Genomic DNA, 16032 nt, shown 5'->3' with positions numbered 1-16032 from the left:
GTGAGGCTAGTCACGGCCCCCTTATTAATATATCTTCTTCTATGATATCATGGCAGTCCGCAAACAAACGTTTAGAGTGCATGCCGCCACTTTATTCATCTATGACTCTTATATATAGCACTTTGTTTCCACCTACTGTTCTGGAGTGCAAATTCATTACACGCTTTGACACAAAGGGGAAGAAAAAAATCACTGTACCAACTAACCCTACACCCATTAAACCATTAAAACCTCACCCCTATTCCACTACTTGGCCCTATCTGATCCTACACCAGGCTGGCAGCCTGGGAGGACTGGACCCTATCTTTCAACACACCTTGTCCTCTGCAACAAAATATTGTACACCCAAGTACTTCTCTGCAGTTGCCACCACAACATATATTTTCTGTGATTTTACGTTCCATTTCTGCGATACAGTTAATAACCATGGCTATGAATGCTAAGAACCCAACCGTACTGAAACCCATGTTTTTCCTATCATTTCAATTCAAAGGGGCTTTATTGGCATGGGAAACATGCATTTCCATTGCCAAAGCAAGTAAAATAAACAAAAGTGTGAAGACACAAAACAACAACAAAAAAAGATTCCAATTTAACAGTAAATATTGCATTCAAAAATGTTTTAAAAAGATAAAGACATTTCACAGTGGAGGCTCCTAAGGGGAGCACAAATAATGTCTGGAAAGGAGCAAATGGAATGGTATCAAACCATGTGATTGATGTATTTGATAGCGTTCCACCTATTCCGCTCCAGTCATTACCACGACCCCATCCTCCCCAATTCAGGTGCCACCAAACTCCTGTGATTTCAACTGTAACTATATATTATCAGCTATGTACAGTGTTTTAGCAATGTGCAAATAGTTATAGTACAAATAGTAGGTAAAGATAACCAGATAAATATTGGTGGTATTTAAAACATTATTTGTGCTCCACATGGTTACCCTTTTCTCATGTCAACAGGCCACAAATCTTGCTGCTATGAATGCACACTGCAGTATTTTGCCTGACAGATATGAGAGTTTGGTTTGTTCTTAATTTTTTTGTGGACCTGTGTGATCTGTGGGAAATATGTATATCTAATGTGTTCATACATTTGGCAGGAGGTTAGCATGTGCCACTCAGTTTCCAACTAATTTTGTGAGCAGTGAACTCATAGTCTGTCTTCTCACTCCCCTCAGCAGTAGAGGCTGCTGAGGGGACAAGGCTCATAATAATGGCCGGAACGGCGCAAATGGAATGGCATAAAAAAATGGAAACCATTTGTTTGACGTATTTGATACCATTCCACCTACTCCTCTCCAGTCATTACCACGAGCCCGTTCTCCCCAATTTAAGGTGCCACCAAGGTCCCGTGCTTGAGAGCCAGGTCTGCATGTGGTGACCTCTCTCAATAGCAAGGCTATAATCACAGAGTCTTCACGTAGTCAAGGATTTTCTTAATTTTCTCAAATCACATTTGTCAGGTATTTTCTTTGTCAGGTATTTTCCTCGGCATTCCAATTTGCTCAGTTTTTTAGTTGATTTTTAGTTGATTCAAATAGTTCTCTTTTTTGATTGGGTCTAATTGTGTTGTGGTCCAGGGGCTCTGTGGGGTCTGTTTGTGTTTGTGAACAGAACCAGCTGGCTGAGGGGCACTCTTGTGGTGGAATGTGTGGGCATTGCTTCCTTTTATGTGGTTGTAGAATTTATCAGCTCTTTTCTGGATTTTGACAACTAGCGGGTAATGTCCTAATTCTGCTGTGTTTTTCTGGGTCTCTGTGCTTTTGGTTGGATATGTTTCTCAATGTGTTTCTTAGGGTTTTGCATTCTTCATAAAACCATTTATCATTGTTGTTAATTTTCATAGGCTGTCTGCTTGACACTTTTAGACTTGATAGAGAAGCTGAAAGGTAAAATATACAGTTTAGGGTTTCTACTGTCAAGTTTATAGCTTCACTATTGCAGTGAAATGTTTTGTCCAGGAAGTTGTCTTAATGGGATTGGATTTGTTGTTGCCCAATAGTTTTTTGGTAGGTTTCTACACTACTTTCCTTCCATCTTCTTAACAGTATGAAGTTTGGTTGGCTTTGATCGTAGTCGTGTCTAGGGGGGCATATTTGGGAGGGAATACTGTCACCTCCAGGTAGCTGTTTGTCCCCCTGTGTACTGAAAATGACATCTTCTTGTCCAGTTCGGGCATTTAGGTTACCACACACTCGCATGTGTCCAGGGCCTGGAAATGATTGACCTCTCCCTCTAGGACCTCTCCCTCTTCATGGATATAGGTAGCACACAGGAGGACATTTTACTCTGTTGAGATCATTTCCTTTAGAATTTCTAGCCAAATGTAAAATGTTCCTGTTTTGATTAATTTAATAGAGTGGGTTACGTCTGATCTCTGTGTAACAGCTGGTAATTTGGTGGATGGGACTACCAGCTCCCTGTAACCTAGAGGACAACCAGTGGGTCCATTTCCTCTATACCATATTTTATGCAGGATGACAGTGTCTGTATTTCTGATTTATTTGGTGAAGTCTGGGTTCCTGCTCTTTAGGCCAAAGTGCTATACAGAAACCCGGCCTAAAATCCCAAACAGCAAGCAATTTGATAGAAGCACGGTGGTTAGGAAAAACTCCCTAGAAAGGCAGGAACCTAGGAAGAAATGTAGAGAGGAACCATGCTCTGAAGGGTGGCCAGTCCTCTTCTGGCTGTGCCGGGTGGAGATTATAACAGTACATGGCCAAGATGTTCAAACGTTCATTGATGACCAGCAGGGTCAAATAATAATAATCACAGTAGTTGTAGAGGGTGCAACAGGTCAGCACTTCAGGAGTAAATGTCAGTTGGCTTTTCATAGTCGATCATTCAGAGTTAGAGACAGCAGGTGCGGTAGAGAGAGAGAGTCGAAAACAGCAGGTCCGGGACAAGGTAGCACGTCCGGCAAACAGGTCAGGGTTCCATAGCCGCAGGCAGAACAGTTGAAACTGGAGTAGCAGCACGACCAGGTGGACTGGGGACATTAAGGAGTCATCAGGATAGGTAGTCCTGAGGCTTGGTCCTAGGACTCAGGTCCTCCGAGAGAAGAGATAAAGAGAATTAGAGGGAGCATACTTAAATTCATACAGGACATCGGATAAGACAGGAGAAATACTCCAGATATAACAGACTGACCCTAGCACCCCCGACACAAACTATTGCAACATAATTACGAGGCTGAGACAGGAGGGAACGGGAGACACTGTGGCCCTATACCCCCGGACAGGGGCAACCAGGCAGGATATAACCCCACCCACTTTGCCAAAGCACAGCCCTCACACCACTCGAGGGATATCTTCAACCACCAACTTAGTACCTTGAGACAAGGCTGAGTTTTGCCCACGAAGATCTACCCCACGGCACGAACCCGAGGGGGGTGCCAACCCGGACAGGACGATCACGTCAGCGACTCAATCATTGAGACGCAGGTAATTCATCCTCACTCTAGTCAAGTAAAAATGTTTTGGTACCGGCTGCGTTTTTTTATTTTTGTAATTGATGCCAATCTTCCTCACCAAACAGCTTCCCTCTACACTCAACTGCTTTCTTTCTTCCTCGCTGTCCATTCCCACATCTCCACGCTTTTTCCGCACCTTCATCCGCTGTAATAGTAAACTGTTTAAATGGTTCTTCTATCTTGAATTTGCTGACATGTCGCGTCGACTCAAAAAGCTCTACCAGCCACCATTACTCCTCACGGCTCGCAATATTGACATAGCTATTGTGCACTATCACCAATATGTGTATATACTGGGATTTTGATCACCAGTCAACCTACTGTGTATTGACATTAATAATGCTATGTATTCCCTTACCTATGGATCATCATCTTGGGTCCATGCAATGGGGTATCAGCCTACTCAGTGACACCCACAGAACACAACTGTGAAGAGTTCACATAAATATTAGCATCATAGCTTTTATTGCAAGACTTTGACTGTGGGAAATCCCCCCCCCCGTCAGTCTATTGTGCGTATTGGTCATTCATATTGCAATGTAGCCTACAGCCATACCTATGGATCTTGGGTCCATGAAATAGGGTATCAGCCTACAAAACACAATAAGTAGTTCATTTGACACAACAACTACAAAATAATGTTGAAATCACACTGTGGATGTATTAGACTTCAGAATTGCATTGGGGGCATATTTATATGCACTGTACAACCTTACCTATTTATCTTGGGTTCATGAACTGGGATATCAGCCTAGTCGTGACACCCATAGAACACAACTATTAGCGTTGTTGTTCTTCTTGTGGGACTTTAACTGTGGTATATCACCTCACTATCCAGCCTATTGTGCGTATTGACATTCATATTGCAATGTACAGTGTGAGCAAGACAAAGGAGCTGATTGTGGACTACAGGAAAAGGTGGGCCGAACAGGCCCCCATTAACATCAACGGGGCTGTACTGGAGCGGGTTGAGAGTTTCAAGTTCCTTGGTTTCCACATCACCAACGATGTATCATGGTCCAAACACACCAAGACAGTCGTGAAAAGGACACGACAAAACTTGTTCCCCCTCGAGACTGAAAAGATTTGGCACGGGTCCCCAGTTATTCAAAAAAGTCTACAGCTGCATCATCGAGAGCATCCTGACCAGTTGCATCACCGCCTGGTATGGCAACTGCTCGGCATCTGACCTCAAGGCGCAAGAGGGTAGTGTGTGCGTCCCAATACATCACTGGGGCCAAGCTTCCTGCAATCCAGGACCTATATAATAGGTGGTGTCAGAGGAAAGCCTATAAAATTGCCAGAGACTCCAGTCACCCATGTCATAGAAGGTTTCCTCTGCTAACACACAGGCAAGCGGAACCAGAGTGCCAAGTCTAGGACCAAAAGGCTCCTTAACAGCTTCTACCCCCAAGCCATAAAACTGCTGAAGAACTAATCAAATGGCTACAGGACTATTACATTGCCCCCACCCCCTGTATATAGCCTCGTTATTGTTATGTTATTGTTACTTTTAATTATTTTTTACTTTCGTTTATTTGGTAAATATGTTCTTAACTCTTCTTAAGCTGCACTGTTGGTTAAGGGCTTGTAAGTAAGCTTTTCACGGTAATGTTTACACTTGTTGTATTGGATCGAAACCCCGAGCTGACAAGGTAAAACAAAATCTGTCTTTCGGCCCCTGAACAAGGCAGTTAACCACTGTTCCCCGGTAGGCGGTCATTGTACATACGAATTTGTTCTGAACTGACTTGCCTAGTTAAATAAAATAAAAAAGGAAAAACATATTCGGCGCATGTGACAAAGTTTGATTTGATTCATAGCCTTACCTATGGCTCTTGGCTCCATGAAATGGGGTATCAGCCTACTCCGTGACACCCACAGAACACAACGCTGAAGTTTACAGAAATATTTGCGACGTAGAATTTCATGGACCCAAGATCCATGGGTAAGGCTGTACATTGCAATATGAATGCCAATACACATAGTAGGTTGACTGGTGAGCTAATATGTGTCAGTTCACAACGGTGTCAAAGTCCCGCAATAGGTGCTAATATGTGTGTAGACTCTTCACAGTTGTGTTCTGTGGGTGTCACGAGAAGGCTGATACCCCATTTCATGGACCCAACATCAATAGATAAGGCTGTACAGGGCATATACGAATGTCACCAACGCTGTTCTGAAATCGAATACATTCACAGTGCGACTTAAATTTGTTTTGGTCAAATTAACTAGTTATTGTCTTTTGTTGGATTTAATTAACAACATTCCAACCTTGTTAAGCAGGATCAAATATGGCATTATTCCACTATTTGTATCCGTTTGCATGTTTCAATGGGGGACATTTATTTTGAAGGCGAATCGCAAATTCCAGGCACCTTTGTGGCGAATCCTTATTGTGGCTAGCTTCACACAAGTCCAGCAACCCAACCTAGGTGCCAGCGAGAGTAAACGGACGAGTCGAGCTGGGTAAACAACAGTGGTCGCCTCGAAGAGGCAGGAATGGGGACTTCATCGAGGGCCCTGATGCCAAATAGAATGGATTGTGTGTTTTATCGTAGAAAAACATTATGTATTGCGTAGCGTGCTAATATGCCACATAAAGCCAGGAAAATAGCAAGTATTTTTCTCTCGGGTCTTTAGCCAGGCGCTGATTTATAACGACGTTGGTATTGCCACGGGCCCACTTCGATTTTGTTCCTGTTGTCAGTTTCACTACCCGGTGACTGTCGTTCGATCGCGATTTACTTGTGTCCCTTATTTAAGTTCACCCAGAGCATATGTAATTCAAAGGGAGCCACGAAATAACACAGAAGCCCACTTTCAAGAGAGTACAGGTATGTGTTGAGTCAATATAGCTAGCTAGATAACTGTCTTTGTTTTTCTCTCAACGTTAGCTGGCTAACACGACCAGACAGTAGCCAGCGTACTGTAGCTAGCTAGCAAGCTATTGTTTGCTCTGAAGATTCAGTAGTTAATGTTAGCTTGGTACGGTAGTAGCTAAAATGTCTTGTTGTGAGCCATTTTGGGGTTTGCTAGCTAACGAGTTAGGTAGCTAGCTACATTGGTTATTAGCAATATGATCTTATCAGCGAGTTAATTAGAAACCCAACATTTGATTGTGAAGCTAGGCAGCTCTTCCATCTTGCTAACTAAGTAAACTAGTTAGTTACATGGCCTTGGCTATATCCATTTATTTATTACATTTGACGATGAACTCAGACGTAACAAAAGTAGCGAACGTTAAGTTAACCAAATAAGACAATTACACGTATATCTGACTTAATTCAACGTTAGCTTACTAGTGCTGGATAACGTTGGGCAACATACAAATGTTTTGTATCTGTGACAGACACATCAGAGAGGATGATGATGAATGTTCATCGCATTCTTTTCAAGTAATGGAACTGCGCTGTCAAATCAGCCTGGGAGCGTGTTAGGTTTGTTGATTTACGTTAATATTGCCAAAGAAAACAAAATGCTGAAGACATTTGCAGCAGTCATTCGAATTATGGTATGGCTTTGGTTGTAATCTTGATGCATTACGTATAAAGATGAAATACATAGACAGGCTTGTACAATTAGTATGGTTACGTACCTAAAGAGCCATAGACTAAATGAGGAAATATCTCAGATTGAGGCCTAGTACAAGCCAGAAAACATTAGGCAAATACTGTCAGAAAAATGTAAAAAATCGTATTAAGGAGAACTTTGTCAACCGAATGACTCATTGTTAGGAAACTTGGTGTACACTTGGGACCAGTCAATCTTTAATTATCCTGCCCTAAATTCTCTGCACTGTTACAGTGTAAGAAGCACCAATAATTATTCCCTCATTACATGTTTTGGTTTGTGTTCACGATGTTGATGCCATTACTTTTGCGTTGATGCCACTCTTTATCTATGATAGAAGACAACCCATCTCATATTCACAATTTGTATTACAATAACATATCACTGGATTGATTTAAAGCTGCAATATGTAACTTTTTGGGCGACCCGAACAATTTCACATAGAAATGAGTTACAGATCTGTCATTCTCATTAAAAGAAACACAAAATCCCGTTTCAATTGGCACTTTGAATTCAACCCAGGCTGGGCTGGCCTTGGTGGGATAGCTGAAATTGCATTTCCACTCCCCCCAGAAATGATAAATTGTCATGTTGCAAGGTAGCCAATATGTGACTGCAGCTGGCTTCGCTGATGTTGCTTGCAAACAAAATGTTGAATAATTGAATTCACCTTCACCATGCTGTAAAAAACGTTACCCTATACTCCTGCCAGTGCCAGCCAACCATGTATTTAGCTTGCTGACGTTGGCTAACTAAACGTTAGCGTCGTTGTTAGCATAACTAATCATTCCTACCTTGCTTACCATGGTATTGGCTATTAGCTAGCTAGCTTTCAATACGACCTGGCTAGCGAAAATTCCTGCTAGCTTATGTTATCTAGATTGTTTCAACTCTGATTTGCTAGCTAAGGTTAGGTAGCTAGCATTTGAGGGCTGACAGTTATCATAAAAGTGTGTAGTGTAATAATGAATAAAGGACCCAACTATTATGGTCATTTGTGTTATGTCTAGCTACTGCAGTACTGCTTGTCCATGTGCTAGCTAACAGCAACAAGCCCAGACAAGCTAGCTAAACCTACCCGCATCCAGCAGTGATCCACTTGGTGGTTGCATAGTAATGGCGTCACCAACCCGAATTCGAATTGAGCTGGCGCCAGTTGTGAAACTGGGCTGCGCTGGCCCGGGTTTCCCTCGACCCAGGTCGAATCTGGCCCAAATTTCAAGTGCCAGTGGAAACGGGGCTTTAGAAGCGGTAGCTCTGTTCTCTGTTCTATTTCTATGCTTACGTTATTAAAGTTAGTTTTTGCGTCTTTTACTTTCGGTTTTGTACACTAGCTTCAAGCAGCTGAAAATACTAGAGGTTTGGTTATGGAACATACATTTCACAGCGGTTTAGATGGTTCAATGATTCTCTACACTATACTTGCTTGTTTTGTCACGAACTGAAATCAGGCGAGCTATTATAAGAAAAGGCTTGGACATCTCAAATACAGGCTTGAGATAATAGTGCCATGATGTAGGCCTATTTCAATACTACTACAATTCTGTGGGCAGAACAGACGTGATGACTTCTGATGAACAGTCATATATCACTGTTTTTATCAAGTCAAACTAAAACTGACAAAAAAAACAACCATGCTGATGTGCTGAGGGGAAATGCTGAAATGGGCCCCACTATTATCATTCTATAACTGTGCCACTGCTCTGCAATAAGGCATCCAGTGGGTTTTAGAAGCTGCCATAGTTACAAGGGAATGTGTGTAGCTACAATGAAGTTTATTTCTTGCTCATAGAATTTTAAGGTGCTCTGCCATTTCCTAAAATTATCAAGGATCTAGTATATAGTACCATGCGCACTATATAGGAAACCAATGCTTAATCACTCAAAGGTTGTCTATGTGTTCCTTCTTTGAAAGCAAAAATGAGTTTATACAAATGGCCGTTCTTGTCAGTGCATTAGGGGATTTCCGTCCCCTTTGCAATTAGATAGAAGAATCCCTGTAATTGTGATGAGGATGACATTTTAGCTTCTCAGAAGGGCCTGTCATAGCGGCAATGTATGAAGTACTGTGCCTGCTTATTCAAAGCTGTGCGCTTTTTGTTTCTTGGCTAACATTTTGGCTACCTTTTTGTAGAGACAAGAATGTGTAACTTCCTGTTCTGCAGTTCATTGCATTGGTGTGGCGTTTTCTACAATTATTGACTGGTAGAGGTACTGCATAATGAGTTCTGATACACCTCACAATTTGAGTCACACCTTGCACAGAACACATTGACAAACCTGCACTAAAAATAGTAAAAGATATATTAGGTAAAGTTTTGGGATAGGTTAATAATTTGTGTGTCCTTGCGTTGGTGGTAGATTTGGTTTTTCTGCAGCCATTGCTGAAATGGTGTACTGTGAAGCTCAAGATAGGTCTGCGTTGTGCTCCTCAAGGAATGAAAGCAGTTTCCCATAAACAACCCTCTCCTCTGAAATGTCTCCACCTTGGTGCCAGGGGGGATTGATTGCCAAGGTGGCTGTCCACTGAGGCTGCTGTGTTGCTGAGTGTCATGCGCTGCTTACTCTGTGGCACAGGAGCTCATCAGTGGCTCACGGGGGGAGCCTCAGAGGATCATGGTTTGGGGCTTTGGTTCCCTGGCAGCAGTTATACATCGGAACCCAGGGAGGGAGTATCTCAGAACGCCCCAGCCCTAGTTCCCAGAAGTCTCCACCTGCGGCATCTTCTTTCTCTTTGATCATCAGATGGAAACACAGACATGATACATGAGTGTTTTCATGAATACTGTATCAGGTATTTGTTCAGTGCTACTGTCAATGTTAGTTTGCTTTAGTAGGCTAGGCTACACATTGAGGGCTCCTGGCCAGATACCCTCTCCTGTTGTCTAGTTTGTGAGGTGGATATTGTGATTTAATGGTAGTCAACTCAGGGCTACACGAATCCTCAAGCTGTGTAGGATTCGTGAGGAAACTTGTCAGTTTGGATTCCAGCCCTACCGGCATTAAATCTGACTTCAGTCCTCAGCCAGCCTACATGGCAGGGTTTCGACACCAACCTGTGCTTTCTTTGGCTGGAAGGTCTGTCAGTTTATATTGGGTAAATGCAGGATTTGAGTGCTTTCCTACCTACTGTGATGATCCCTAGTGATTGACCCACTCAGGGTTCAGTTGCTGTTTTGAAGACAAGCACCCACACAATCCTTGTTCCCTGCAGGCTTCTACCTACTCATGGGTCAATGGGGTTTAATATGCATATGGAGAATTCCAGCGGAAGGTCAACCTGAGAAAGTAATGTTGTCCTTTTAAAGTGAAACCAACATGCCAAGACTGTATACACTCCCCCCAAAGGGTACTATAGACCAACACATCCAACTTTTAATTTATATTTTGTCCATTCTGTGAGACATTTTAAATTTGTGGTTTTGCATGCAAACGTAACATCCATAACTCTAGAATCACTCTTGCCCAAACAATGGGTGGGGGAAGTGGCTTCCACCCCAGGCACTCACTGACTGACTGGGTTTTGCAGTAGGTTTGCATTCTAGTGTATGCTCACACATCAAATTACACTCTACACTACTTTCCTGGTGCAGATTTTAACACACTTTATGATCACTAAATAAGCTAATAGTGCTGCTAGCTCACGTCATGTGGTGTTGTGTAACATCCGGATCTCAGGGTCAACGAATGGAATGCAACAGACTGAATATGATTGCAGTATTTGCTACACAGTGGGGCAAAAAGTATTTATTCAGCCACCAATTGTGCAAGTTCTCCCACTTAAAAAGATGAGGCCTGTAATTTTCATCATAGGAACACTTCAACTATGACAGACAAAATGAGGAGAAAAAAATCCAGAAAATCACATTGTAGTATTTTTAATGACTTTATTTGCAAATTATGGTGGAAAATAAGTATTTGGTCAATAAAAAAAGTTTCTCAATACTTTGTTATATACCCTTTGTTGGCAATGACAGAGGTCAAATGTTTTCTGTAAGTCTTCACAAGGTTTTCACACACTGTTGCTGGTATTTTGGCCCATTCCTCCATGCAGATCTCCTCTAGAGCAGTGATGTTTTGGGGCTGTTGCTGGGCAACACGGACTTTCAACTCCCTGCAAAATTTTCTATGGGGTTGAGATCTGGAGACTGGCTAAGCCACTCCAGGACCTTGAAATGCTTCTTACGAAGCCACTCCTTCGTTGCCCAGGCGGTGTGTTTGGGATCATTGTCATGCTGAAAGACCCAGCCACGTTTCATCTTCAATGCCCTTGCTAATGGAAGGAGGTTTTCACTCAAAATCTCACGATACATGGCCCCATTCATTATTTCCTTTACATGGATCAGTCCTCCTGGTCCCTTCGCAGTAAAACAGCCCCAAACCATGATGTTTCCACCCCCATGCTTCACACTAGGTATGGTGTTCTTTGGATGCAACTCAGCATTCTTTGTCCTCCAAACACGACGAGTTGATTTTTTTACCAAAAAGTTATATTTTGGTATCATCTGACCATATGACATTCTCCCAATCTTCTTCTGGATCATCCAAATGCTCTCTAGCAAACTTCAGATGGGCCTGGACATGTACTGGCTAAAGCAGGGGGACATGTCTGGCACTGCAGGATTTGAGTCCCTGGCGGCGTAGTGTGTTACTGATGGTAGGCTTTGTTACTTTGGTCCCAGCTCTCTGCAGGTCATTCACTAGGTCCCCCCGTGTGGTTCTGGGATTTTTGCTCACCGTTTTTGTGATAATTTTGACCCCACGGGGTGAGATCTTGCGTGGAGCCCCAGATCGAGGGAGATTATCAGTGGTCTTGTATGTCTTCCATTTCCTGATAATTGCTCCCACAGTTGATTTCTTCAAACCAAGCTGCTTACCTATTGCAGATTCAGTCTTCCCAGCCTGGTGCAGGTCTACAATTTTGTTTCTGGTGTCCTTTGACAGCTCTTTGGTCTTGGCCATAGTGGAGTTTGGAGTGTGACTGTTTGATGTTGTGGACAGGTGTCTTTTATACTGATAACAAGTTCAAACAGGTGCCATTAATACAGGTAACGAGTGAAGGACAGAGGAGCATCTTAAAGAAGAAGTTACAGGTCTGTGAGAGCCAGATATCTTGCTTGTTTGTAGGTGACCAAATAATTATTTTCCACCATAATTTTTCATCAGAAGACAGGTTTGAATTAGCATCATCGCTAACAGCTACACAAAGTGGCAGACGCTCGCACCTCCCACAGACGGGCATTCTCATTGCCTCTTCAGAAAGTTGCATGAAATACAAATCACTGATGCATTTTGTTCTTGTCTTATGATAAACTTGGGCAAATGTATTACTTTTCAGTACATTTACTTGATTCCCTACTAATTTCAATGTTTTTGAATATTGTTGAATTCCGTTTTAATGTCTGGATTCGGTGATTCCTCCATTCTCCGCATCGTGGATTTTATTGGGCCCGACTAACAGTAAATTCATGTCTTTGATGATTAGACAGAACAGAACCTTCACTTACAATAATGTGTGCATTCTTAGAGCCTATGCCACTAAAGCTGTGTTCACATTGGCAGTTTGAAGTGACTCAAATCCTCTTTTTTTTTTTTTGCATATCTGATGCAAATGTCCTTTTCCTGCAGTCTGAACAGCCAAAAGGGACATGGAATCTGATATTACAAGCCACATTTGAAACCACCCTACATGGTTTTGAAAGCACATACAAATCTGATTCCTGGCCTTGCGACTTGTCTGAAGGGTCAAATCTGATTTATTTGCTCTCAACTGGTTTTTAGACTGCTATTTGGCATATCTTGTTGCTTGCTAGCTACTCTGACAGTTTGATTAGATAGAACATGTTAGTTTGACAACCACACATTAGGGGTCGACCCGTTTAATCGGAATGACTGATTTAATTAGGGCTGATTTCAAGTTTTCATAACAATCTGTAATCTGCATTTTTGGACGCCGATTATATTGCAATCCACGAGGAGACTGCGTGGCAGGCCGAACACCTGTTACGCAAGTGCAGGCAGCAAGGTGTCATGGTAAGTTGCTAGCTAGCATTAAACTTATCTTATAAAAAACAATACATCTTAACTAGTGATTGTCAACTACACATGGTTGATGATATTACTAGTTTAACTAGCTTGTCCTGCGTTGCATATATTCAATGTGGTGCCTGAAATTGTGTCACTTCTCTTGCGTTCAGTGTAAGCAGAGTCATGGTATATGCAACAGTTTGGGGTCGCCTGGCTCGTTGCAAACTGTGTGAAGACTATTTCTTCCTAACAAAGACCGTAATTAATTTGCCAGTATTTTACATAATTATGACACAACATTGAAGGTTGTGCAATGTAACAGCAATATTTAGACTTAGGGATGCATCCGTTAGATAAAATACGGAACAGTTCCGTATTTCACTGAAACAAACGTTTTGTTTTCGAAATGATAGTTTCCGGATTTTACTATATTTATGACCAAAGGCTCGAATTTCTGTGTGTTTTTTTATATTATAATTAAGTCTATGATTTGATAGAGCAGTCTGACTGAGTGGTGGTAAGCAGCAGCTCGTAAGCATTCATTCAAACCGCACGTTCCTCTGTTTGCCAGCAGCACTTCAATGCTTGAAGCACAGCGCTGTTTATGACTTCAAGCCTATCAACTCCGAGATTAGGCTGCCAATACTAAAGTGCCTAATAGAACATCCAATAGTCAAAGGTCTATGAAATACAAATGGTATAGAGAGAAATAGTCCTATAATAACTACAACCTAAAACTTCTTAACTGGGAATATTGAAGACTCATGTTAAAAGGAACCACCAGCTTTCATGCAGTTGAAGTCAGAAGTTTACAACCACTTAGGTTGGAGTCATTAAAACTAGTTTTTCAACCTCTCCACAAAATGTATTGTTAACAAACTATAGTTCTGGCAAGTCGGTTAGGACATCTACTTTGTGCATGACACAAGTAATTTTCCCAATAATTGTTTACAGACAGATTTATTTCACTTATAATTCATTGCATCACAATTCCAGTGGGTCAGAAGTGTACATACACTAAATTGACTGTGCCTTTTAAACAGCTTGGAAAATTCCAGAAAATTATGTCATGGCTTTAGAAGCCTCTGATAGGCTAATTGACATCATTTGAGTCTATGGTGGGTGTACCTGTGGATGTATTTCAAGGCCTACCTTCAAACTCAGTGCCTCTTTGCTTGACATCATGGGAAAATCAAAAGAAATCAGCCAAGACCTCAGAATTATTTTTGTAGACCTCAAGTCTGGTTCATCCTTGGGAGCAATTTCCAAACGCCTGAAGGTACCAAGTTAATTTGTATAAACAATAGTACACAAGTATAAACATCATGGGACCAAGCAGCTGTCATACCGTTCAGGAAGGAGATGAGTTCTGTCTCCTAGAGATGAATGCACCTTGGTGCGAAAAGTGCAAATCAATCCCAGAACAACAGCAAAGGACCTTGTGAAGATGCTGGAGGAAACAGGTACAAAAGTATCTATATCCACAGTAAAATGAGTCCTATATCGACAACCTGAAAGGCCGCTCAGCAAGGAAGAAGCCACGGTTCAAAACCGCCATTAAAAAAAGCCAGACTACGGTTTGCAACTGTACACGGGGACATGTATAGTTACATTTTTGGGATAAATGTCCTATGGTCTGTTGAATCAGAAAATAGAACTGTTTGGCCATAATGACCATCGTTCTGTTTGGAGGAAAAGGGGGAAGGTTTGCAAGCTGAAGAACACCAACCCAACCGTGAAGCACTGGGGTGGCAGCATCATGTTGTGGGGGTGCTTTGCTGCAGGAGGGACTGGTGCACTTCACAAAATAGATGGCATCATGAGGCAGAAATTATGTGGATATATTGAAGCAACATCTCAAGGCATCAGTCAGGAAGTTAAAGCTTGGTCGCAAATGGGTCTTCCAAATGAACAATGACCCAAAACATAAACAATGTCTTAAGGGGTCTTCCAAATGAACAATGACCCAAGGAGGCCTAAAACATAAACAATGTCTTAAGGACAACAAAGTCAAGGTATTGGAGTAATTCCCATACTGTTTTTATACTGTTTTTATTTATTTACTTTTCTGCTCTTTTGCCCTGATGCCCCTCAATCCAGTGTTAATCTAGAAGATTTGCACACATTGTATATAGACTGCCCATTTTTTTCAGAACTGAAAAGTGCGTGTGCTGAGCATGCTTTATCTTGGCCAGGCCTGCAAATGAAACCTGACTCTGAAATAAAAAAATTAAAAAAAAATTACACCAGCTCTGTCAGGAGAAGTGGGACAAAATTCACCCAACTTATTGTGGGAAGCTTGTGGAAGGCTACCCGAAACATTTGACCCAAGTTAAACCATTTAAAGGCAATGCTACCAAATACCAATTGAGTGTATGTAAACTTCTGACCCACTGGGAATGTGATGAATGAAATAAATGCTTAAATAAATCCTTCTCTCTACTATTATTCTGACATCTCACATTCTTAAAATAACTAACTGACCTAAAACAGGGAATTTTTATTAGGATTAAATGTCAGGAATTGTGAAAACTGAGTTTAAATGTAGTTGGCTACGGTGTATGTAAACTTATGACTTCAACTGTATGTTCTCATTTTCTGAGCAAGGAACTTAAATGTTAGCTTTTTTAAATGGCACATATTGCACTTTTACTTTCTTCTCCAATACAGTTTTTGCATTATTTAAACCAAATTGAACATGTTTCATAATTTTTTTTGAGACTAAATAGATTTTTATGTAATATATTAAGTTAAATTAAAAGTGTTCGTTGTTCATTCAGTATTGTTGTAATTGTCATTATTATAAATAAATACTTCTACTACACACACGCACATTAGTGAATGTGCTAGAAAGGTAAACGACTAGCTAGTTGACTGCCCTAGCTAGCCAAAAAGGACTCATTCTGAAAGTTGGCTCATCTTATCCCCGAGGCATAATGTCTTATTACATGATGCGT

General features: G+C 41.5%; 1 protein-coding gene across 6 annotated transcripts in view; it reads left to right on the top strand.

Moving 5' to 3' along the window:
- Positions 1-5821: 5821 nt before the first annotated feature.
- The window catches only part of LOC118393872 (E3 ubiquitin-protein ligase Arkadia-like), a 40091-nt gene continuing 29880 nt past the window's right edge, over positions 5822-16032 (top strand). Inside the window, exon 1 of one of the 6 annotated variants that reach the window (XM_052462282.1) lies at positions 5822-6312. The gene's annotated coding sequence lies outside the window, so the exon portion shown is untranslated. Of the gene's footprint in view, positions 6313-11553; positions 13082-16032 lie in introns of those variants that run through there. The other 5 variants (XM_052462283.1, XM_052462279.1, XM_035787029.2 and 2 more) reach the window with 5 other exon arrangements.

Source organism: Oncorhynchus keta, chromosome 14 (genome assembly GCF_023373465.1).
Source record: "Oncorhynchus keta strain PuntledgeMale-10-30-2019 chromosome 14, Oket_V2, whole genome shotgun sequence".
In the NCBI taxonomy this organism is placed as follows: Eukaryota; Metazoa; Chordata; class Actinopteri; order Salmoniformes; family Salmonidae; genus Oncorhynchus; species Oncorhynchus keta.
The sequence above is the reverse complement of the archived record's forward strand: the minus strand, read 5'-3'. Positions and strand labels throughout refer to the sequence as shown.